The sequence below is a fragment of the Eschrichtius robustus genome, chromosome 8, assembly GCF_028021215.1.
Source record: "Eschrichtius robustus isolate mEscRob2 chromosome 8, mEscRob2.pri, whole genome shotgun sequence".
Taxonomy (NCBI): domain Eukaryota; kingdom Metazoa; phylum Chordata; class Mammalia; order Artiodactyla; family Eschrichtiidae; genus Eschrichtius; species Eschrichtius robustus.
This window is the reverse complement of record NC_090831.1, coordinates 9,959,890-9,982,290: the sequence shown is the minus strand read 5'-3', so window position 1 is coordinate 9,982,290 and position 22,401 is coordinate 9,959,890.

The following is a 22,401-nucleotide window of genomic DNA, read 5'->3' as shown; positions in this document are numbered from 1 at the left end:
TGTCCAGGTTTTTCCCCTCAATACCATGTGATTTGTAGAAATTCTTGAATATTCTGGATCAGAATCCTTTGTCAGATATATGCATTGGAAGTACCTTTTGCCACTCTGTGGCTTGGCTTTTCACCTTCTCGCACATTATTAATAGTATCTTTTGATAAATGTAAGTTCTTAATTTCAATGTGATTAAATGTATCAATTTTTTCCTCCGTGGCATTATGCTTTTTATATCCTATTTAAGAAGTTATTGCCTACCCCCAAGTTCATAAAGATATTCTCCTATGTCTTTTTTCTACAACTTTACCGTTTCTCCCTCTGAATTAGTTCTACAATCCTTATGAATTAAGAGTGTGTATGTGCATGTGCACATGTGTGTCTGTCTGTGTGTGTCTGTAATATAAAGTAAGCATCAAGATTTTTTTCCATACGTGTATTCAATTCACCCAGCAGTAATTTTGGAAAAGACTCTTCTTCCCCCAATTTATAAGCAAGTGTTAATGTTGTCATACATGTGTGGGCCTGTTTCTGGACTCAGTTCAGTTCCATTGGTCTATTTGTCTATCTTTGACTAAGGCCACCCTGGGTAATTACTGTAGTTTTGCAGTGAGTGCTGATGATGCTGGTAGACCCCAGTGTACACATTTTAGAACTTTTCAACAGGTTCCATACATCTCTTGCATCATTTTCTGTATTTTCCATCTTTTTTACATCTTTGTGCATCAGCCTTGATATTTTCTACTGTCCTATCTTCTACTAATCCTAACAGTCAACTTTCATTAATTCTCTATTCTCTCATGCCCTATCATAAACACACTGATTGTATTGTAAATATCAATTATTGTGTTTTCAGCTCTAAAATGTATATATATGTATTTTTTGTTTTCCTCTAGTGAAATTCTTCATCTAATCATCTATTTTCTTTAAAATATTAAAAAGTTATTTTAAAGTCTGTCTGATAACTCCAAGATCTGAGTCATCTGAGGTTTTCTTGGTATGTCTATAATTTATAATTGAATGTTGGACACAGTCCATGACAATTTATTGAGGTTCTGGATTCTTTTACCTTTCTCCATAGAGTGTTCATCTTATCCTCTGGAGGCAGCTAGAGTGTGGGCAGACTATCTTAATCCAAAGTAACAGGAGGTAGGATTTCAGTCCTTATGCCTCCTTCTATCTTTGGTTCATGTCCATTCCTAGGGTGGAGCCCTCCCCAGGCCCCAACCCAGATCCTAAATTCCAATTTTTGTCTCTTCATAACCGTTAGATTGTTGAAAATTCCACTCTTAGCTTCTTAGTCTCTCATCATGTGTATTAAATACATAGGCAAATGCTTCAGGGGCAACATCTGAGTTTGGGGCTTCCAGCCTCTTGAGTGCTGGCTATTTTGTCAGCAGTATAATTAAAATTTTCTCTGTTTCTCCACGAACTTGCTGAGAACTCTGCCGGCTTCCTTGCCTCTCAGCAGTAGTAGCCCTATGCTAAGATTCCTAGCCACTCTAAGCCAAGAACTGGTTCACACCTGGAGATGTAAGTGGTGTGCAGAATATGAGCTCACATCTCGCCAATTCTCTTTTCTTTGGAAACTTGGCTCCTCAATTCATGGTTGTCTGCAGCTGTCTGATGCCGTCAAACCAATTTTTTCATCTGGATTTTCTACTTGTTCTCAGTGAGGGCAGTGGTCCAGCCAAGTCCTTCACCATAGCTGGAAGTAGTAACTCGAGGAAGGGATGGCATCAAACTGGAAACTGAACAGGTTTTTCTGTCTCTCTCTCTCTCTGTCTCTCTCTCTCGTGTACACACACACACATACGGTAACTAATGATGACCGCTCCCCCCTAAGAAGCCCTTATCATGTGCCAAACTTGGTGCTATGTACTTACATGTGTTATGTTATTTGATTTTTACAGCAACCTCATAGGATAGGTGTTACATCCGGTCCCGTTTTACAGATGAGGAAACTGAGGCTTAGAGAGGCAAACTAACTTGTCCGGGCAATCTGTCTATCCCCTGGAACCGAAATACATAGAAAAAAGTTTAAGTTGTTTTTATTGTAATATATATGTAATATAAAAGTTACCATTTCAACCATTTTTAAGTGTACAGTTCAGTGATATTTAAGTACATTCACAATGTTGTGCAACCATCACTACTATCGCTTTCCAAACTTTTTCATCACTCCAAACAGAAACTCTGTAGCCATTAAGCAGTAACTCCCCATCCCGCCACCATCCAGCTGCTGGTAACCTGTAATCTACTTTCCATCTCTATGAATTTGCCTATTCTAGATATTTCAGATAAATGGAATCATACACAACTTGTCATTTTTTTCATCTGGCTTATTTCCCATAGCATAGCGTTTTCAAGTTTCATTCATGGTGTAGCATGTACAGTAGTCCCTCCTTATCCACAGGGGGAACATTCCAAGCCCCCCAGTGGATGCCCGGAACTGTAGATAGTACTGAACACTATGTATATTTTGTTTTTTCCTATACAGACATACCCATGATCAAGTTTAATTTATAAATTAGGCACAATAAGAGACTGACAACAATAATAAAATAAAATAACTATAACAATATACTGTAATAAAAATTATGTGACTGTGGTCTCTCAAAACATTTTATCGTACTGTAGTGACTCTTTTTCTTCTTGTGATGATGTGAGATGAGAAAATGCCCACATGATGAGATGAAATGAGGTGAATGAAGTAGGCATTGTGATGTAGAATCAGGCTACTATTGACCTTCTGACCATATGCGAGAAGGAGGATCATCTGACTAGAGTGATCCTGGAACATCGAGCCATGACGATGTCAGTGGTTGAATGTCAGGAGCAGACGATGTCAATGATTGGGGATCTCGGGCAGAATGGCACAAGATTTCATCACACTACACAGAATTGCAGAAATTTAAGACTTAATGAATTGTCTAAAATTTTTCCATTTAATATTTTTGGATCACAGTTGACCATGGGTAACTGAAACCTTGGAAAGTGAAACCATGGATAAAGGCGAACTGTTATATCAGAAATTCATTCATTTTTATTTCGTTGTTTGGATATACTACATTTTGTTTATCCAGTCATCAGTGGATGGACATTTCTGTTCTTTCCACCTTTTGGCTATTGTGAGTAATGCTGCAGTGAACAATGGTGCACAAGTATCTGTTTGAGTTCCTGTTTTCAATTCATTTGGGCATGTATCTAGGAGTGGAATTGCTTGGTCATATGGTAATCCTATGTTTAAGTTTCTAAGGAACCACCAAATTGTTTTCTACAGAACCTGCACCATTTTACATTCCCACCAGGAATACGCAAGTGTTCTAATTTCTCCACATGCTCACCAACACTTGTTATTTGCCTTTCTAAAAAAAATTATAACCATCCTAGTATGGGTGAAGTGTATCTCATTGTGGTTTTTGCACTTCCCTATTGAGTATTGACATGGAGGATCTTTTCACCTGCTTATTGATTATTTGTATATTTATTTTGAAGAAATGTCTATTGAAGTCCTTTGCCCATATTTTAGTTGATTTGTCTTTTTGTTGTTGAATTGTAGGAGTTCTTTCTACAGTCTGGATATTAAAACCTTATTTCCTTCTACTCTGTATGTTATATTTTCACTTTCTTGATAATGTCTTTTGATGCACAAAAATCTTTAATTTTAATAAAGTCCACTTTATCTAGTTCTCTTTTGTTGGTGGTGCTTTTGGTGTAATATTTAAGAAGCCAATATAAAATCCAAAGTTCTGAAGATTTATGTTTTCTTCTAAGAGTATTATGCTTTTAGCTCTTATATTTGGGTTGTTAATCCATTTTGAGTTAATTTTTGTGTATGGTGTGAGGTAGGGGTCCAACTTCATCCTATGAAACAGGCAAATTCATACAGATTAGTGGGTGATTAGGCCTGGGGATGGGGGGGTGGGATTAGGAGTGACTGCTAATGGGTATGAGGTTTCCCTCTGGGGTGATGAAAATAGTCTACATTTAGATAGTGGTGATTGTTGCCTAACTCTGTGAATACATTAACAACCACTGAATTGTACACTTTAAAAGGGTGAATTTTATGCTATGTGAATTATACCTCAATAAAGCTGTTATTAAAACAAACAAACAAAAAGAACAGCTGGTGGCCCGTAGGAGGGGGACAGGCCAGGCAGCCCCGCCTCCTGCTTCTAGGAGAGCAAACATGCTGCCCTCCTGTGGCCTCCAGTGGCTGCCGGCCAGACTCTTGCACTGCCAGGGCTGTGTTCTAAATCAAACACGTTGCCCAGGCCCAGGATGCTTTCCCCTCTGCAGTGTCACATTTTAGGGAGCCCTTCCTGCACTTGGAGGGGCAGGGTGTCAGCATCCTCCCAGGGGCCCTGGAGAGGCACCCTTAGTGGCCTTCCTAGGCAGAGGCTGTTGACAACCGGGGCCAGAAAGGAGAAGGCGGCAGACACGGGGTGAGGACTGTGCCTGACAGACCGTGTATGGGTCCCTGGGCCACCCCCGGCCCCCTCCGTATGACCCAGGCTCTAGGCTGGGAGCAGAGGGCGGGAGCCAGTCTGGTTGGTGCCACCGCTGGGTAGCCCCCAGTGGGCCTCTGCCCGGGAAGCTCGGGTTCCCCACCAGGCCCCAGGGGCCCTGAGCCCTCTCTGACTTCGTGCCTCCCAGCAGAGCAGGGGCCCACAGGAAGCAGAATGCAGCTGGGTGCGAATGCAGGCGGGGGAAGGCAGCTCCCTGGTGGTCCAGTGGTTAGGATTCAGTGCTTTCCCTGCTGGGGGCCAGGCCACGCAATGCGGCCAAAACCAGCAAACCAACAGACAAACAAAGCAGCCTCAGAAGGTCCTACAATTGTCCCCGTGAGGTCCATGAAGCCAGGAAGGAGAAGGACCAGAGTGTAAGCTCCCAGGAGGGCATGGCCCTCCCCCTCCTGGCCCAGAGGCCCGAGAGGCCTGGCTGGCCCGCGGCCCCTGGTCTCAGGCACTTGCAGCTCTTCAGCAGGATTCAGCAACCACCTGGCCGCTACAGACCCGCCTTGGCGTTTTAATTACAGTCATTAAGATGCCTGCTTTTGCTGTGGCCATGTCGGCAGTTCCAGGCCTTTCTGTGCAGAGCACCTCCGCCTCATCCCCTCCCCTGGCTCCTAACCCTCTCCCCTGCCCCTCCAGGGCTCACAGTCCCCTAGGGCTTCTGGTCCCCGGGTCCCACGTCCTCAGCTGGAGGGGCTGGCTGGGTTCTAGGCCGCACCTCACCCACCCCGCCCCCTTCCCTCCACCCTGACCATCTCGGGAGTCAGGCCTTGCGCAGAGGCCATGGTGACTGACAGAAGCCCTTTCCCACAAAAGGTTCCCTCAACGGTGTCCAGGTCACCTGTCTGCCTTGTCCCTCTGGCCTTGGGACCTCCGCCCAAGGGTGCTCACTGCAGTATCCCCTGCCCCCAGCCCCTCCCCGTTGGGAGCCCCCAGCCCCGTGTGCTGCCTCCACACAGACTCCCCGTGGAGTGGGGACTCCTCCACGGGGCCACTGTCCCTCCACAGTTTGGGTGTGACACACACCCTGTCTGTTGGTCTGTCCCCTCGCAAGGCTATGAGCAAAGCGCCTGTCTCCTTGTGCCCCCTCTAAGACCTGGGCCTGTGTCTGAGTCTAATTCCCAAGAAAAGCTGTTCAGCCAAACTTAGCACAAAATGGCAATTCTGGGGTTGAACTCTACCTAGCAACAAGATTAGCAGCTGATTTTGCAAACTGGTATTTTTATCTCTGGGACTGGAACGGCTGAGAAAAGTGCCCTCCTCCTGCACCACCTGGGGACCCCGCATCCCCAGACGCTCCTCCTGGCCCCAGGCCCGGCTCTGCCTTCCCTTCTTGCTTGCGGGGGTCCCTGAGCCCTGGGGGTGGGAATGGGGATCGTGAGAGCCTCCCGCGAGGAATGTCAGCCCCCAGGTCCGTGAGGAGACGCTGGATGGATGCTGAGGCTCCCGAAGCAGCCTGTCCTCCTGTCCTCACTCACTGTCTCCCTTTTCCTTTTCCTCATCCCTCTGTCCCCCCATCCCAGATCATTTGCACTTTCCACACTGTGCTGTGCCTCGTGCCCCATCAGACGGGGGTCTGTGGGGCCGGGGTCACAGCAGGCTGGGTAGCTGCAGGATGCTCTGGACCACTTCCTCGCACCCCTCTCCCAGCTCCTCTCTGCCTGCCTTCTCTCCGCCCCTCACAATGATGGGAACCTTCCGGCAGCCTCAAGCCCCAGTGCCACTTGTGTGGGTTGCCATCTGCCAGGCTGTCATCTAGCAGCCATCATGGCTCCTCGTTCTAGAGAGAAAATATTGTGATGGTAAAACGTCCCGGAACTGGACTTCCAGTTCCAGAACAGGATGGATGGCGTGGACTCCCTTTTCCAGCTCCTCCTCCCTGGACATAATCCAGCAGACACCCATTAAAGGATCCTGAAAGCTGGAAAGAAGAAGGCAGGCAGGCTGGGGCCATGGGACTTGAGAAAAACGTGTTGTATGTCCCGGCGTTGCTTTTTATCTCCCACATACCCAGGGCTGGCGCAGGGGCCTGCAATCTGAATTGCCACTAGGCATCGACAAAACAGGCAGACAACAGGAAAGGCTGCCCTTGGGCCAAAGGATGGGAGAGGGGAGGCCCAACAGAGCTGGTGCTGTGAGCTCCCCCACCAAACACCTAAGGGAGAAAGCGTCATGGAGCCTCGCGTCTCCCCATCTCCAGCCAGTGCCATGCAGAGCCCCAGGCCCAGTGGAAGCACGCTGGTCTCACAGGCCACGCTACCATGCAAGAACTCCAAAAACTGAACCTTGGAACCCTAACCCATAAAAGGAGGCCTGAAAGTATACATTAAACCTGAAAAGGGTGACTTCCTGCAAAAATAGAGGAGTTAAATAAGATTAAGACTCATAACATAATAACCAAAATATCCAGGATACAGTTGAAAATCCTTCGTCATTACCAAGAACAAGGAAAACCACAATTTGAATGAGAAAAGACAACCAACTGAGGGCACTGACAAGCTCAACTGGCAGTTGGAAGTATGGGGCAAGAATTTTGGAGCAGCCATCATAAAAATGCTTCAATAAGAAATTACAAACTGTCTTGAAAAGAATGAAGAAATGGAAAGTCTCAGCAAAGAAGTTTTATGTTTTTTTAATAAAAATTTTCCCTATAAAGAAAAATATTTTCTACAAAGTAAAAATTGTACCTACAATTGTTGAGTTTTTATCATAAATGGATGTTGAATCTTGTTAAATGCTTTTTCTGAATCTATTGAGATGATCATATGGTTTATTTATTTATTTATTTATTTATTTATGGCTGTGTTGGGTCTTCGTTTCTGTGCGAGGGCTTTCTCTAGTTGTGGCAAGCGGGGGCCACTCCTCATCGCGATGCGCGGGCCTCTCACCGTCGCGGCCTCTCTTGTTGAGGAGCACAGGCTTCAGATGCGCAGGCTCAGTAATTGTGGCTCACGGGCCCAGTTGCTCCGCGGCATGTGGGATCTTCCCAGACCAGGGCTCGAACCCATGTCCCCTGCATTGGCAGGCAGATTCTCAACCACTGCGCCACCAGGGAAGCCCGCTCATATGGTTTTTATCCTTCCTTTTGTTAATGTGTTACACTGGCTGATTTGCAGATGTGGAACCATTTTGCATCCCTGGAATAAACCCCACTTGACCATGGTGTATGATCATTTTAATGGATTGTTGAATTCAGTTTGTTAATATTTTGTTAAGAATTTTTGCATCTATGTTCATCACGGATATTGGCCTGGAATTTTCTTTTCTTGTGGCATCCCTAGCTGGTTCTGGTATCAGGACATTGCTAGCCTCATAAGATGAGTTTGGGAGAGTTCGCTCCTCTTCTGTTTTTTTGGAAGAGTTTGAAGAGGACTGGTATCAATTCTTCTTTGAATGTTTGGTAGAATTCACCAGTGAAGCCATCTGGTTCTGGACTTTTGTTTGTTAGGAGATTTTTGATTATGGATTCAATCCCCTTACTAGTAATCAGTCTGTTAAGATTTTCTATTTCATCATGATTAAGTCTTGGTAGGTTGTATGTTGCCAGGAATTTATCCATTTTTTTCTAGGTTGTCCAATTTTTTGGTGTATAATTGTTCATTCCTCTTTCATTTCCGATTTTATTTATTTATTTTATGTATTCTCTCCGTTTATCTTGGTAAGTCTAGCTAAAGGTTTATCAATTTTATCTTTTCAAAGAACCAGATCTTAGTTTCATCGATCTTTTTTCTGTTGTCTCTTTAGTCTCTATTTCACTTATTTCGACTCTTTGTTATTTCCTTCCTTCTACAAACTTTGGTCTTTGTTCTTCTTTTTCTTTTTCCTTGAGGTATAAAGTTAGGTTGTTTGAGACTTTTTTTTGTTTCTTGAGATAGACATTTACTGCTCTAAACTTCCCTCCTAGCAACGCCCAGCTGACCACGGCACTACAGGACCCAGCGGCCAGCGTGGAGCAGTGGAAGAGGCAGTTCTCCCTCTGCCACGATGAGAACGACCAGCTCTGGAACAAGATTTGATGAGCTGGAAGAGCAATGCAGTGAGATAAACAGAGAGAAGGAGAAGACCATCCAGTTGAAGAGAAGAGTTGAGGAGCTGGAATCAGAACTCTGAGAAAAGGAGACTAAGTTGAAAGACCTCCAAAAACAAAGTGAAATCATTCCACAACTCAGGTCAGAGTGTGAATACATCGCTGAGAAATTAGAGGCAGCAGACAGTCAGAACCTAGAAGACAACGTGTGTTCTCTGAAGACAGACACTGAGAAGAGTAAGTACTGACAGCGCCACCTGAAGGTGGAGCTGAAGAGCTTCTTGGAGGTGCTGGATGGGAAGACTGACGACCTGCATGACTTCCGCAGGGGCCTCTCCATGCTGGGCGCCAACAACTAGGGCCATTCCTGAGTCCCCAGTGTGTGCGTGAGACAGAGTAGCACTAGGATGTCCTCCCATTCGTGTTGCTTCTGTAAATGCAGGTGCAGGTTGTCGTGTTTCCAAACCAGGGATGCCGTCCACTCTCTCCTCTCCAGAATAGAAATCTCCCCTCGCTTCTCTGGCCTTGCAAGTTTGCAGACAACCGGACAATTCTGACTCAGGAATGCAGAACTAGGTCTACCTTAAACGTTTATGCAGTCGGGGCAGGGATGTTTATATCTTTCTTAAGGGCTGTTGCAACCATATGAACTGGAAGAGTAATTTCTAATCCAAATATAAATACCCTTTCCACCTCCTTTTTTTGAGTAGCATTCATAGTATTTGAATGTCCATCAGGCCTCAGTGTATGGGGGTGTGGTGACAGCAACTTCCCTCTCAGTATATACAGAGATGCTTTAAAACCACCACTTAGCAGAGACTTGTCCCGAGAAAGAAAACAAGTTTCTGGTGGGTGTGTTTTCTAGCACAGGAATTGCCTATATGCACTCCGCCTGCTTCCACCCGCCCCCAGTTTGTAGGGTTGTGACAACTTTCCTTTTCTTGGTTTTAATTTCTGAGATTACCATGCTGTGTGGACAGCATGCAGTGAGGGTGCCTAACACAGTGCCTAGCACAAAGTAGGTGCTTAATAAATATTTGTTTAATTGAACGTTATTTTTTTTAAAAAAACACTTCCCTCTTAGAACTGTTTTTACAGCATCCCATCAATTTTGGTATGTTACATTTTTGTTTTCATTTGTCTCAAGGTATTTTTTGATTTCTTCTTCAACCCATTGGTTGTTCAGTAGCATGTTGTTTAGTCTCCACATATTTATGAATTTTCCAGTTTTCTTCATGTAATTAATTTCTAGTTTCATACCATCGTGGTCAGAAAAGATGCTTATATGATTTCAATTTTCTTAAATTTATTAAGTCTTGTTTTGCAGTCTAACATACAAGCTATCTTGTAAAATGTTCCATGTGCACCTAAGAAGAATGTGTATTCTGTTGCTTTTGGATGGATTGTTCTATAAATATGTTAAGTCCATCTGCTCCAACATGTTGTTTGAGACCAATGTTTCTTTATTGACTTTCTGTCTGAATGTAAGTTGGGTATTAAAGTCCCCTACTACTATTGTGTTGCTGTCTCTTCCCCCCTTTAGGCCTGTTAATATTTACTTTACATATTTAGGTGCTTCCACATTCAGTGCATATGTAAATGTTATAGCCCCTTGTTGGATTGGCCCCTTTTTCATTATGTAACACCCTTCTTTATCTCTCATTACAGTCTTTTATTCTCTGTTTTGTCTGATACAAGTATAGCTATTCCAGCTTTCCTTTGGTTTCCATTTGCATGGGATATCTTTTTTCATCTCTTCACTTTCAGCCTGTGTGTCCTTACATTTAAAGTGAGTCTCTTGTAGGTAGCCTATAGATGGGTCTTGTTTTTTTTAATCCAGTCAGCCACTCTAAATCTTTTGATTGGAGAATTTACCCTACTTACATATAGGGTAATTATTGATAGGTATATGCTTATTGCCATTTTGTTAATTGTTTTCTGGTTATTTTTACAGTTCCTGTCTCTTCCTTCCTTCTTCTTCCTCTTCCTTTGTGACTTGATTTCTTTTGTGGTATGCTTATATTCCTCTCTCTTTATCTTTTGTGTATTTACTGTAGATTTTTGCTTTCTGGTTATATGAGGCTTACATATAACAACTTGTAACAGTCTATTTTAAGTTGATAACTTATGTTTGAGCCCATTCTAAAACTCAACATTTTTACTCCTCTCCACCCCCGGCTTAATGTTTTTGATGTCACATTTTACATATTTTAATCTTATGTATCCCTTAGCTAATTACTATACTCATTATTACTACTTTTGTCTTTTAATCATCATACTAGCTTTATAAGTAATCAAACCACTACCTTTACTGTATATTTACCTTTACCAATGAGATTTATACTTTCATATGTGTCCTTGTTACTACTTAGCAGCCTTTCTTTCAGCTTAAAGAAGGTTCTTTAACATTTCTTATAAGGGTAGTTTAGTGGTGATGAATTCCTTTAGCTTTGCTTGTCCATAAAACTCTTTTATCTCTCCTTCAATTCTGAATGGTAACTTTGCTGGGTACAGTATTCCTGGTTGGAAGTTTTTTTTGTTCTTTCATCACTTTGAATATATCATGCCACTCCCTTCTGGCCTGCAAAGTGTATGCTAAAAAAAAAAAAAAATCTAATGATGGTTTTATGGGGGTTCCCTTGTATGTGACAAGTTGTTTTTCTCTGGCTGCTTTCAAAATTCTCTAACTTTTGACACTTTAATTATAGTGTGCTTGGTGTGGGTCTCTTTGGATTCCTCTCTTTTGGTAGTCTTTGGGCTTCCTGGCTCCAGATGTTTGTTTCCTTCCCCAAGTTAGGGAACTTTTCAGTCATTATTTCTTTCAATAAGATTTCTGCCCCTTTCTCTCTCTCTTCACCTTCTGGGACTCCTATAACACGAATGTTAGTCCATCTGGTGTTGTCCCATAATTCCCTCAAGCTACCTTCACTCTTTTCATTCTTTTTTCTTTTTCCTGCTCTAATTGGGTGAGTTCCACTGCCCTGTCCTCAAGTTGACTGATTTTTTTTTTCTGCTTCATCTAGTCTGCTGTTGAACCCTCTGGTGTATTTTTCAGTTCAGTTATTGTATTCTTCAGCTCCATTACTTCTACTTGGTACTTCCTTATACTTTCCATCTCTGCTGAAATTCTCACTGTGTCTATCCATTCTTCTCCCCAGTTCAGTGAGCATCTTTATGACAATTACTTTGAACTCTTTACCAGGATAATTATTTATCAGGTAAATAATTAAGTATCATTTAACTATTTCATTAAAGTTTTCTGGGGTTTTTATTTTGTTCTTTCATTTGGAAACTATTCCTCTGTTTCTTAATTTTGCTTGACTCTTTGTGTAGGTTTCTATCCAGTAGATGAAACCACCACCTCTCCCGGGCTTGAAGGAGTAACCTTGTCTAGAAGATAAAACTTGTTCGACCCTGCCCCAACTCTTGATTTTCCCTCAAATATTGTACTTGTCCAAACAGCCTATTCTATTTTTAATAGCTCCCAGTAGCTAAGAATGTGCCAAGACCTGTCAATGTCCCAAAGAAGAGGATCTCAGTACCTAGATTCATGCTCATGCTGACTGGAAGTCAGACCTTTAGGCAGCAGCTTTTAAAGTATGCAAATATACACAGTCCTGTGGAACTGTAAGTGTAAGCCCTGCTAGCCACCAGAGCCAGGTGATCTGGAGTTACCCCCTGGGCCACAGTTACAAAAATCAGGGTTCCTGATGAGCATAGCTCTTTTCTTGGTGATACCAGTGAGCTGGAGCAAGGCAGATGGAGAGCGCCAAGATGGTGTCAACAGCCTACACTCCTTGAGAGTGGCTCTATAAGCCACTAACTGTGTGCCAAACCTGAAGTCTGCCCCTCAAGCTGATGCTCTAAGATAAGCAAAGAAAGCTTCTTCACAGAAAGACTGGAGGGTATGCCTCAGTCCACTGTGCCCCGGGGGTGGCAGCCTGCCAAGAACCGTCTCTCCAGTTGCCACAGTCCTGTGGGACTCAGGAATGCAAGCCCTCCTGGTCCTCAGAACCAGGTGATCAAGGGGTGTTTCCTGGGTGGCAGCCGCCGAAAGACGGGCACCACACCAAAAAACCAGGGCACCAATGCAGGTAAAGATCCCCTCCAGAAGACATGGCACTCTGTAGCATGGCAGAGGACAAGCAGAAAGATAACATCCACCCTCTGAGGTCTCTAGAAAAGATTATAATTAGCCCCTAGATGCATACCTAATTAGAAGCCTGCCCCTCAGGCCTCAGTCATGATGATTAGCCAATAGGCCTTCTTCATAGAAAAGACAAAGCTCCTGGGTCTGTTACTTCTTGCTGTGCCTGAGGATGGCTGTTTAAGAACTCTTTCTCCATTGCTTACAGTCCTGTGAGACCCACGAGTGTACGCCCCACTGGCCGCCAAAGCCAGGCAATGTATCAATAGATGTGTCTCCTGGAAGCAGTCACAAAAATCAGGGCACCAGACAAGGGTATGAGCTCCTTTCTGGGTGAGGCCAGTTATTACAGTCCTGTGGGACGAGGAACGCAAGCTCTTCTGACCTCCAGAGCCAGGTGATCAAGAGGCATCCCCTCGGCAGCAGCCACAAAAATCAGATGTGTGTAGAAGTTCCCTTCCAGGAGATACTGGTGCTCTGGAGCGTGGCAAAGGGAAAGCACAAAGTGCCACCAGTCTCTATCCCCAGAAAGTGTTCTAGCAGGCTCTTAAGATGTGTGTGTTAAATTAGATGCCTGCCTCTCAGGCCAATGCTTTAATATAAGCAGATGAGCCTTCTTCACTTTAAGTCTAGGTGTGATCGGCTGCCTGTGAGCTGGGCCCTAGAGTGGGTGGGTCCAAGTGCACAAGCCCTTTATAAGAGTCGCCACTCATATTGTTACAGTCTTGTGGGTCTAGGGATGTGAGCCCCATTGGTCTTCAAAGTTAAATGTTTTAGGGGCTCGTCTTTCAAGTGCATGTCTTAAAAAGCTGGAGTGCCTGATGTGGGCACCTCTCATCAGAGAGAAGCTCCAGGTTTTGAGTTCCTTCCCAGCCGCTCCTACACACTTCGATGTGGTTTTCTTCTCATTTGCTGAGTACAGTTATCACTCAGCCAGCCCTTAGGCTTTTCTAAGGGGAAATTGTTCCATATATAGTTGTAGAGTCAGTGTTTCTGTGGGAGGAGGGGTGTTTAGGATCTTCCTAAGTCACAGTCTTGAGCTGGAACCAGGACTACATCAAACTAAAAAGCTTCTGCAAAGCAAAGGAAGCCATCAACAAAATGAAAAGGCAACCTACTGAATGGCAGAAAATATCTGCAAGTCAAATGTCTGATAAGGGGTTAATATCCACAATATATATAGAACTCATACAACTCAATAGCAATAAAAAATAAATAAATAATAAAAATTTAAAAGTTCGATTTAAAAATGGGCAGAAGATCTGAATAGACATTTTTCAAAGAAGACATACAGACGGCCAATAGGTATGTGAAAAGGTGCTCAACATCACTAATCAGCAGGGAAATGTATATCAAAACCATAATGAGCTATCACCTCACACCTGTTAGAAAGGCTACTATCAAAAAGAGGAGAAACACAAGTGTTGGCAAGAATGTGGAGAAAGGGGAACTCTTGTGCACTGTTGGTAGGAATGTAAATTGGTACAGCTACTATTGAAAACAGTGTGAAAACTTCTCAAAAAATTAAAAATAAAAGTACCATACGATCCAGCAATTCCACTTCTAGGTATTTATCCAAAGAAAATGAAAACATTAACTCAAAAAGATATATGTTCCCTCATGTTCATTGCAGCATTATTTACAGTAGCCAAGACATGGAAACAACCTAAATGCCCACTGCTGGATGAATGGATAAAGAAATTGTGGTATACACATACAATGGAATATTATTCAGCCATAAAAAAGAACGACATCTTGCCATATGTGACAACATGGATGGACCTCAAGGGCATTATGCTAAGTGAAATAAGTCAGACAGAGGAAGACAAATACCATATAATGTCTCTTATAAGTGGAACCTTTAAAAAAAAAAAAAAAAAGCTCATAGATACAGAGAACAGATTGGTGGTTGCTCCCAGAGGTGGGGTTAGGGGTTGGAGAAATTTTTTTTTTAATTTAAATAAAATAAATTTTTAAAAAATAAATATTTTCTATAAAGTAAAAAGTATAGGGGACTTCCCTGGTGGTGCAGTGGTTAAGAATCCGCCTGCCAGTGCAGGGGACACGGGTTCAAGCCCTGGTCCAGGAAGATCCCACATGTCGCGGAGCAACTAAGCCCATGCACCACAACTACTGAGTCTGCGCTCTAGGGCCCACGTGCCACAACTAGTGAGCCCAGGCGCCAAAACTACTGAAGCCCGCGCACCTAGAGCCCATGCTCTGCAGCAAGAGAAGCCACCACAATGAGAAGCCCACGCACTGCAACGAAGAGTAGCCCCCATTCACCGCAGCTAGAGAAAGCCCACACGTGGCAACGAAGACCCAACACAGCAAAAATAAACAAATAAAATAAATAAATTTATTTTTAAAAAAACAAAAAAATTATAGAACTGAAAAATATACTAACCAAATTAAAAACTTTGCTGGATGAACTCTCTAGTAGACTGGAGATGACAGAGGATATAGAATCAGTAAACTTGAAGAAAGATCAGTAGAATTTACTTATTCTGAACAACAGGAGGAAAACAGACTGAAAAAGAAAATGAACAGAGCCTCACAGATTTATGGGACAATGACACAAGATCCAACATTCATGTCATATCACTCATATCATCTCAGAAGGCAGGGAGAAAGAATGAGGGGCTGAAAAAGTAATTAAATAAGGTCTTTTTAAAAATCCCAATTCTTACAAAAGACATAAATGTACAGATTCAAGAAGCTGAGAAAACCCTAAATAGGAAAAACCTAAAGAGACCCCCACACCAAGACACATCATGATTAAACTTCTGAAAGCTAAAAGCAAAGAAGAAAATCTTAAAAATAGCCAGACAGAAACGATATATTTATAATAGAGGAATACCATTCAAATGATAGCAGATTTCTCACTGGAAACCCTGGTGGTCAGAGGTGAGTGGCACAATATTTTTCAAGTGCAGAAAGAAAGGAATAGTCAATTGCAAAATCCAGTGAAACTATCCTTCAGGAATGCAGGGGAAATAAAGATATTCCTAGATGAAGAAAAACTAAGAGAATTTGTTGCTATCAGACCTATCTTTAAAGAATGGCTAAAGGAAGCTCTCCAAATAGAAAATAATAACAAAAGAAGGCTGGAAACTTCTTCAAGAAAAGAACAATGGAAAGGACAAATATAAACAGGGAATTCCCTGGTGGTCCAGTTGTTAGGACTCTGTGCTTCCACTGCCGGAGGCCAGGTTAGATCCCTGGTCAGGGAACTAAGATCCTACAAGCCACGTGGTGTGGCCAAAAAGTAAATAAAGATGAACACAATAGACTACTTCACTTCATGAATTTCTTTAATCACATTTTATGGCTAAAGCAAAAATCCTAATACCATCTAATGTGGTTCCTCAACGTAGAGGAAGTACTGAAGACAGTTGTGTTTTAAAATTTGGAAGGATAAAGAGCCATTAACAAAAGTGTCTACACTCACTCAAAGTGATAAAATGTCAACACCAATGGACTGTGACCAGTTATATATGTATATGGAAATACCTAGTGCAATCACTAAATAAAAGTATACAAGGCAATATACTAAAAAATGTTACAAATAAATCAGAGTGGAATTATTAAAAGAGGTTCAAGAAATCCAAAGAAAGCCAAGGAAAAAGAAACAGAGGAATGAGAAACAAAGGGAAAAAACATAAAATTTAAATAACAAATAAAAACCTAACATACCAATAATTGACTATATATGGTCTAAATACACCAATTAAAAGACAGAGATTGGTAGACTGGATTAAAAAAACATGCCCCCAACTACATACTGTCTACAAGGAACTCAGTTCAAAATAGAATGAAAATAAATGGATGGGAAAAGTATACCATGTAAACATTAATCAAAACATATACTTTTTATTATTTTTATTATTTATATTAATATAGCAGGAGTGGCTATATTAAATTGAGATAAAGCAGTCTTCAGAGCATAGAAAATTACTAGGGACAGAGATGGACTTTACCTAATGATAAAAAGATCTACCAAATAGGTATAGCAATCTTAAATGTGTATGTATCAAACAACAGAGCTTCAAAATGCATGAAGCAAAACTGGTAGAGCTGAAAGGAGAAATTGACAAATCCAGAATTAAAGTTGGGGACGCTCAGAGAATTCCCTGGCAGTCCAGCGGTTAGGACTCTACACTTTCACTGCCAAGGGCACACATTCAATCCCTGGTTGGGGAACTAGGATCCCGCAAGCCACATGGCACAGCTGGAAAAAAAAAAAAAAAAAAAAAAAGAAGTTGAGGACTCTCAGCAATTGATAAAACTACCAAATGGACAAGGATATAAGAAGTGAACAACACCATCAACCAACAGGAATTAATCCTTATAGAACACACTCTACACCCAACAACAGCAGAAAACACATTCTTTTCAAGTGCCCACTGACACCCACCAAGACAGACCACATCCTGGGTCATAAAACAAACTTTAACAAATTTAAAGGAATTGAATCACACAGAGTATGCCCTCTGACAATAATGGATTTAAAGTAGAAATCAGTAGAAAGACAAGAGCTTGTAGGAAGCTCTACAAACACTTGCTTGGAAATTTAACAACATATCTGAAAGAGGAAGTCTCAAAGAAAAGTAAGACATAGAAAACTGAATTTAAAAAAAAGTTGTTGGAAGCAGCTAAAGTAGTGCTGAGAGGGAAATTTATAGCATTATGCGTACATGAGGAAAGAGGAAAAACTGCAAATTAATTACCTAAGCTCCTACCTCAAGAAACCAGTAAAAAGAAGAGAAAAATAAACCCAAAGGAAGGGGAAGAAAATACAAAGGATAAGAGCAGAAATAAACAAAATAAAAAACACAAAGACTACAGAGAAAATAAATGAAATAAAAAGCTGATTCTTAAAAAAAACAATAAAATTAATAAAACTCTACTAAGATTGACAAGATAAAAAGAGAAAAGACACACATTACCAATAACAAAAATGAAACAGGGGATATCATAACAGATCCTACAACCATTAAAGGGATCATGAGAGGACGCTATGAACACTTTTATACACATAAATTTGACAACTTAGAAGGAATGGACCAATTTCTCAAAAATTACAAACTACCAAAACTCAGACAAGATGAAATAATAACCTGAATAGTCCCATAACCATTAAAGAAATTGAGTTGTAGAGAAAGACAAATACCATATGCTAACACATATATATGGAATCTAAAAAAAAAAAAAATGGTTCTGAAGAACCTTGGAGCAGGACAGGAATAAAGACGCAGACATAAGAGAATGGACTTGAGGACACGGGGATGGGGAAGAGTAAGCTGGGATGAAGTGAGAGAGTGGCATTGACATATATACACTACCAAATGTAAAACAGATAGCTAGTGGGGAGCAGCTGCATAGCACAGGGAGATCAGCTCAGTGCTTTGTGACCACCTAGAGGGGTGGGATAGGGAGGGTGGGAGGGAGACACAAGAGGGAGGGGATATGGGGATATATGTATACATATAGCTGATTCACTTTGCTATACAGCAGAAACTAATACAACATTGCAAAGCAATTATACTCCAGTAAAGATGTTAAAAAAAAAAAAGCCAATTTCATTTCTATATACTGAAAAGGAACAAGAGGAGAGGAAAATAAAAGATGCAATACCATTTATAACTGACCTAAAGAATACAAAGTGCTTAAGTACATATGTCATTGACATATATACACTACCAAATGTAAAATAGATAGCTAGTGAGAAGCAGCTGCATAGCACAGGGAGATCAGCTCGGTGCTTTGTGACCACCTAGAGGGGTGGGATAGGGAGGGTGGGAGGGAGACTCAAGAGGGATGGTATATGGGGATATATGTATACATATAGCTGATTCACTTTGTTATACAGCAGAAACTAACACACCACTGTAAAGCAATTATACTCTACAATAAAGATGTTAAAAAAAAATACTTAGGTACAAATCTAATAAAACACATGCAGAATCTATATGAAGAAAATTACAAAATGCTGATGAAGAGATCAACGATGTAAATACCTGGAAAGACATACCACATTCATGGATTGGAAGATTCAACATAGGAAAGATGTCAATTCTTCTTAAATTGATTTACAGGTTTAGTGCAATTACTTACCAAAATCCCAATGAGATTTTTTGTAGTCTAGACAGGCTTATTCTAAAATTTATATGAAAAGGGAAAGATCCTAGAATAACCAAAACAAGTATAAAAGAGAAAAAGATTCACAATGTCAAAGCTGACCATATAGCTACAGCACTCAAGACAGTGTGGTATTGATGGAGGGGTAGACACATAACTCAATGGAATAGAACTGAGAACCCAGAATAGATCCACTGAAATACGTCCAATTAATTTTTGATGAAGGAGCAGAAGCAATTCAATGGAGGAATGATAGCCCTTTCAATAAATGGTGCTGGAGCCACCAGGGGGTAAAAATAAGAACCTCAGCCTATACCTCACACTTCATACAAAAACTAACTCAAAATGGATCGTGGACTTAAATGTAAAACATAAATTATAAAACTTCTAGAAAAAAAATAGAAAATCCTTGAGATCTAGGACTACATTAAGATTTTTTAGACTTGATACCAAAAGCATGATTCATAAAAACATTTTTAATAAATTAAACCTCATCAACATTAAAAACTTTTGCTCTGAGGAAGACTATGCTAAAAGGATAAAAAGAGTAATCACAGACTGGGAGAAAATATTTGCAAATCACATATCCAGCAAAGGACTTTTACCTAGAATATATTTTAGAAATTTAAACCTGAACGTTAAAACAATCAATCCAATCAGGAAATGAGAAACACACTTGACAGACATTTCACCAAAGATATATAGATGGCAAAAGGCACATGAAAAGATGTCTACCATAGTTAGCCAGTGGAAAAATGCGAATTAAATCACGATAAGATACCAGCACCCACCTATTAAACTGGTTAAAGTACAAAATATTGACAGTGCCTGTATTAATTTCCTACTGCTGCTTTAACAAATTACCACAAATTTAGTAGCTTAAAAAAACACAGTTACTTTCTCAAGAGTCCTGGGAGTCAGAAGCCCCAGATGGGTCTCGTGGGGCGAGACTGTGTCCTTGTGGAGGCTCTGGGAGAGAACCCTCTTCCTTGCCTTTTCCAGCTTGTAGACCCCACCTGCATTCCTTGGCCCACGGTCCCCTCCACCTGCAACTGCTAGTCACGTCCTTCCATCATTACAGCACTCTGACACAAACTCTTCTGCCCCCCACTTCCAATGCCTGGATGCAGAGGGAGCCCGTGGTGGGCAGTGCAGAGTGCTGGGGTTGCAGTATCTGACTGCCCACCTGCTACAGCCATCGCCTGGATCCCATCTGCCTGGGCTCCCAAGCTTTCAGGAGAGCCAGGAAACTGAGACTTCTGTAAAATCTCATTTCCAATACCGGCAATGAACTTTAAAAAAAAAATTTTTTTTTTTTTTTGGCCACGCCATGCAGCACCGGGGATCTTAGTTCCCCGACCAGGGATCGAACCCGCGCCCCCTGCAGTGGAAGCGCGGAGTCTTAACCACTAGAACACCAGGGAAGTCCTTTAAAAATATTTTAATGGGTATGAAGTTTCACTTTGGGAAGATGAAAAAGTTCTGGACATGGACGGTGGTGATGATTGCACACCAAGGTGAATGCACTTAATGCCACTTCAAAATCGTTAAGATGGTAAATTTTGTGTTATGCATATTTTACCACAATAAACATGTTAAAGGATGTGGACCTCCTGACTGCCCTGGCTACCAGGTCACCTTCCCACCTTGAGGTCAGGAGAGGAAGGGAGGCCTGAGGAAGTGGGGAGGAGAAAAGAGGGAGGAGGGAAAGAGGGATGGGAACAGGGGAGATGAAAGCAGAGGGGAGAGAGGAGAGAAAATTGGAGGTGGGGGAGTGGGACGGAGGAAGGGGGGGGAGAGCAGCAGAGGGGGGAGGGGTGGGGAGAGAAATGGAACAGAGTTAAGAGGGGAGCAGAGGGGGCCTGGCCAGGGACTGTCCTCCCAGGGCTGGGGCTCCTTGAAGGAGGGCAGGGGTGGTGACCTTTGTCAGGGTCTCTGAAGGCAATCGTGAGGGGCCAGCCAAGGCCAGGAGAAGTGGGGGGATCTGCAGGTGCAGGGTGGGCAGGAGGCTTGGCTCCAGGAGGCCAGGGGTGGCAGGCGGTGCTCCTCCCCTGCCCCACTGCTGACCCCCCATGGGGTGGGATCCCAGAGGGGCTGCAGGCACCAAAGGCCCTTCGCAAGCATGGGTCATTCTGCAGCTGAGGAAACTGAGGCACAAGGAGCCAGGCACCCTCCACCTCCCAGTGGTGGCCTCCAGCCTGGGGCAAGTTTGGGGAGACCCGCAGGTGCACCTCCAGGCATGGAGGGGATGGTGAGAGGGGGGCAAGCTAGGGGGATCCATGGGGTTACGATGCCCCTGGAGGGGTCAACAGGTGCCTTTTCAGGACCTGTCACCCTGCACACCTGGGCCCAGGCCTGCACCTTCCGCCAGCACAGGGTTTCAAGTTTCCTGGTGGAGCAAGTCATGGGCCAGGATCCTGGGACCATGTGAGGTGAGCTGGGACCAGGTGGGTCAGGCAGGGAAGTAAGGAGGGAGGATTGGGGGGTGGGGGTGGGTAGTAAAGGAGGGAGGAAGGGAGGCAGGTAAGATGCAGAAGCTGATGGGGGCTCTAAGGGGCCTGGCCGCCACCCACCCCTAACCCACTCCCCTTCCCCAAGCCTGCTCCTCTTCAGCACACATCAGAAGCTTCTCCCTGCTCGAATCCTCAGGAATTTGGGGTGAAATCCAAGGCATGACCCTGGCCTTCAAGACCCGGACTCACTGGACGCTCACTCCCCCATCCCTGGCCCCAGGCCCTGGGGTATGCGGGCGTGCTGTGGGCTCCACCTGGCCTGCCGAGTCCCTCCTCAGGCCTGCCCGCCCCAGATCTCTGTGCTTTATATGGGTCACTAAGCCAGGAAGTTGGGGGTTCCAGAGGCCACGCTGCCTACATCCCTCGTAAACACCGGGTGCGCCGTCCTGGGACTGGCGCCGGGAGGTGCTGATCCACAGAGTCCGAGGGGGTACCCAGGATGTGCTGATGCTGTCCAGTCCAACACACTGCAGTGGAATGCTCCAGAAACACCGTCTGCCTCCCCCTCGACCAAGGGTTAAGGGCTCCCCCGAGGAGCTGGCACAAACCTTGCACCTGGGAGACTAGGGGTGGCCCGTGTTGGTGCTTTGCGCTCCCAGACACGGATGGGGCTGTTCACCTTGAGGACACACAGGATGTACGGGGCCCAGCAGGGCACGTCCTCTCCCCTCCTTCCTGCCCCCGCTTCCACTTCCCTTTGCTATCCTTCGCCCTCTGCCAGCACCCTGCACCCTGGCCCGTGGTCTCCCGCCCCTGCGCCCTCTGCACCGGCCCAGCCCTGACAGGTGGTCATTGAGGCTGCTGGCAGCTTCCCCACCTGAAGTCCCCGCTCTGCAGCCCTTCCCTGGCCTCTTGCTAACCCCAAACCCTCTGTGAGACGCTGTGTGGGCCAGGCACACCATCTTTGGGGCCTCAGACTTCCCGTGCTGCAGCTCGGCGGTCTTCCCAAGTCCAGGCCCACCAGGGGACACTGCCCTAACCCTAACCGTAACACGACGCTCCTGACCCGGTCCCTGCAAGGTCATAACCTGGGCAGCTTCCCGATTACCCAGCCCCTCAAGGACC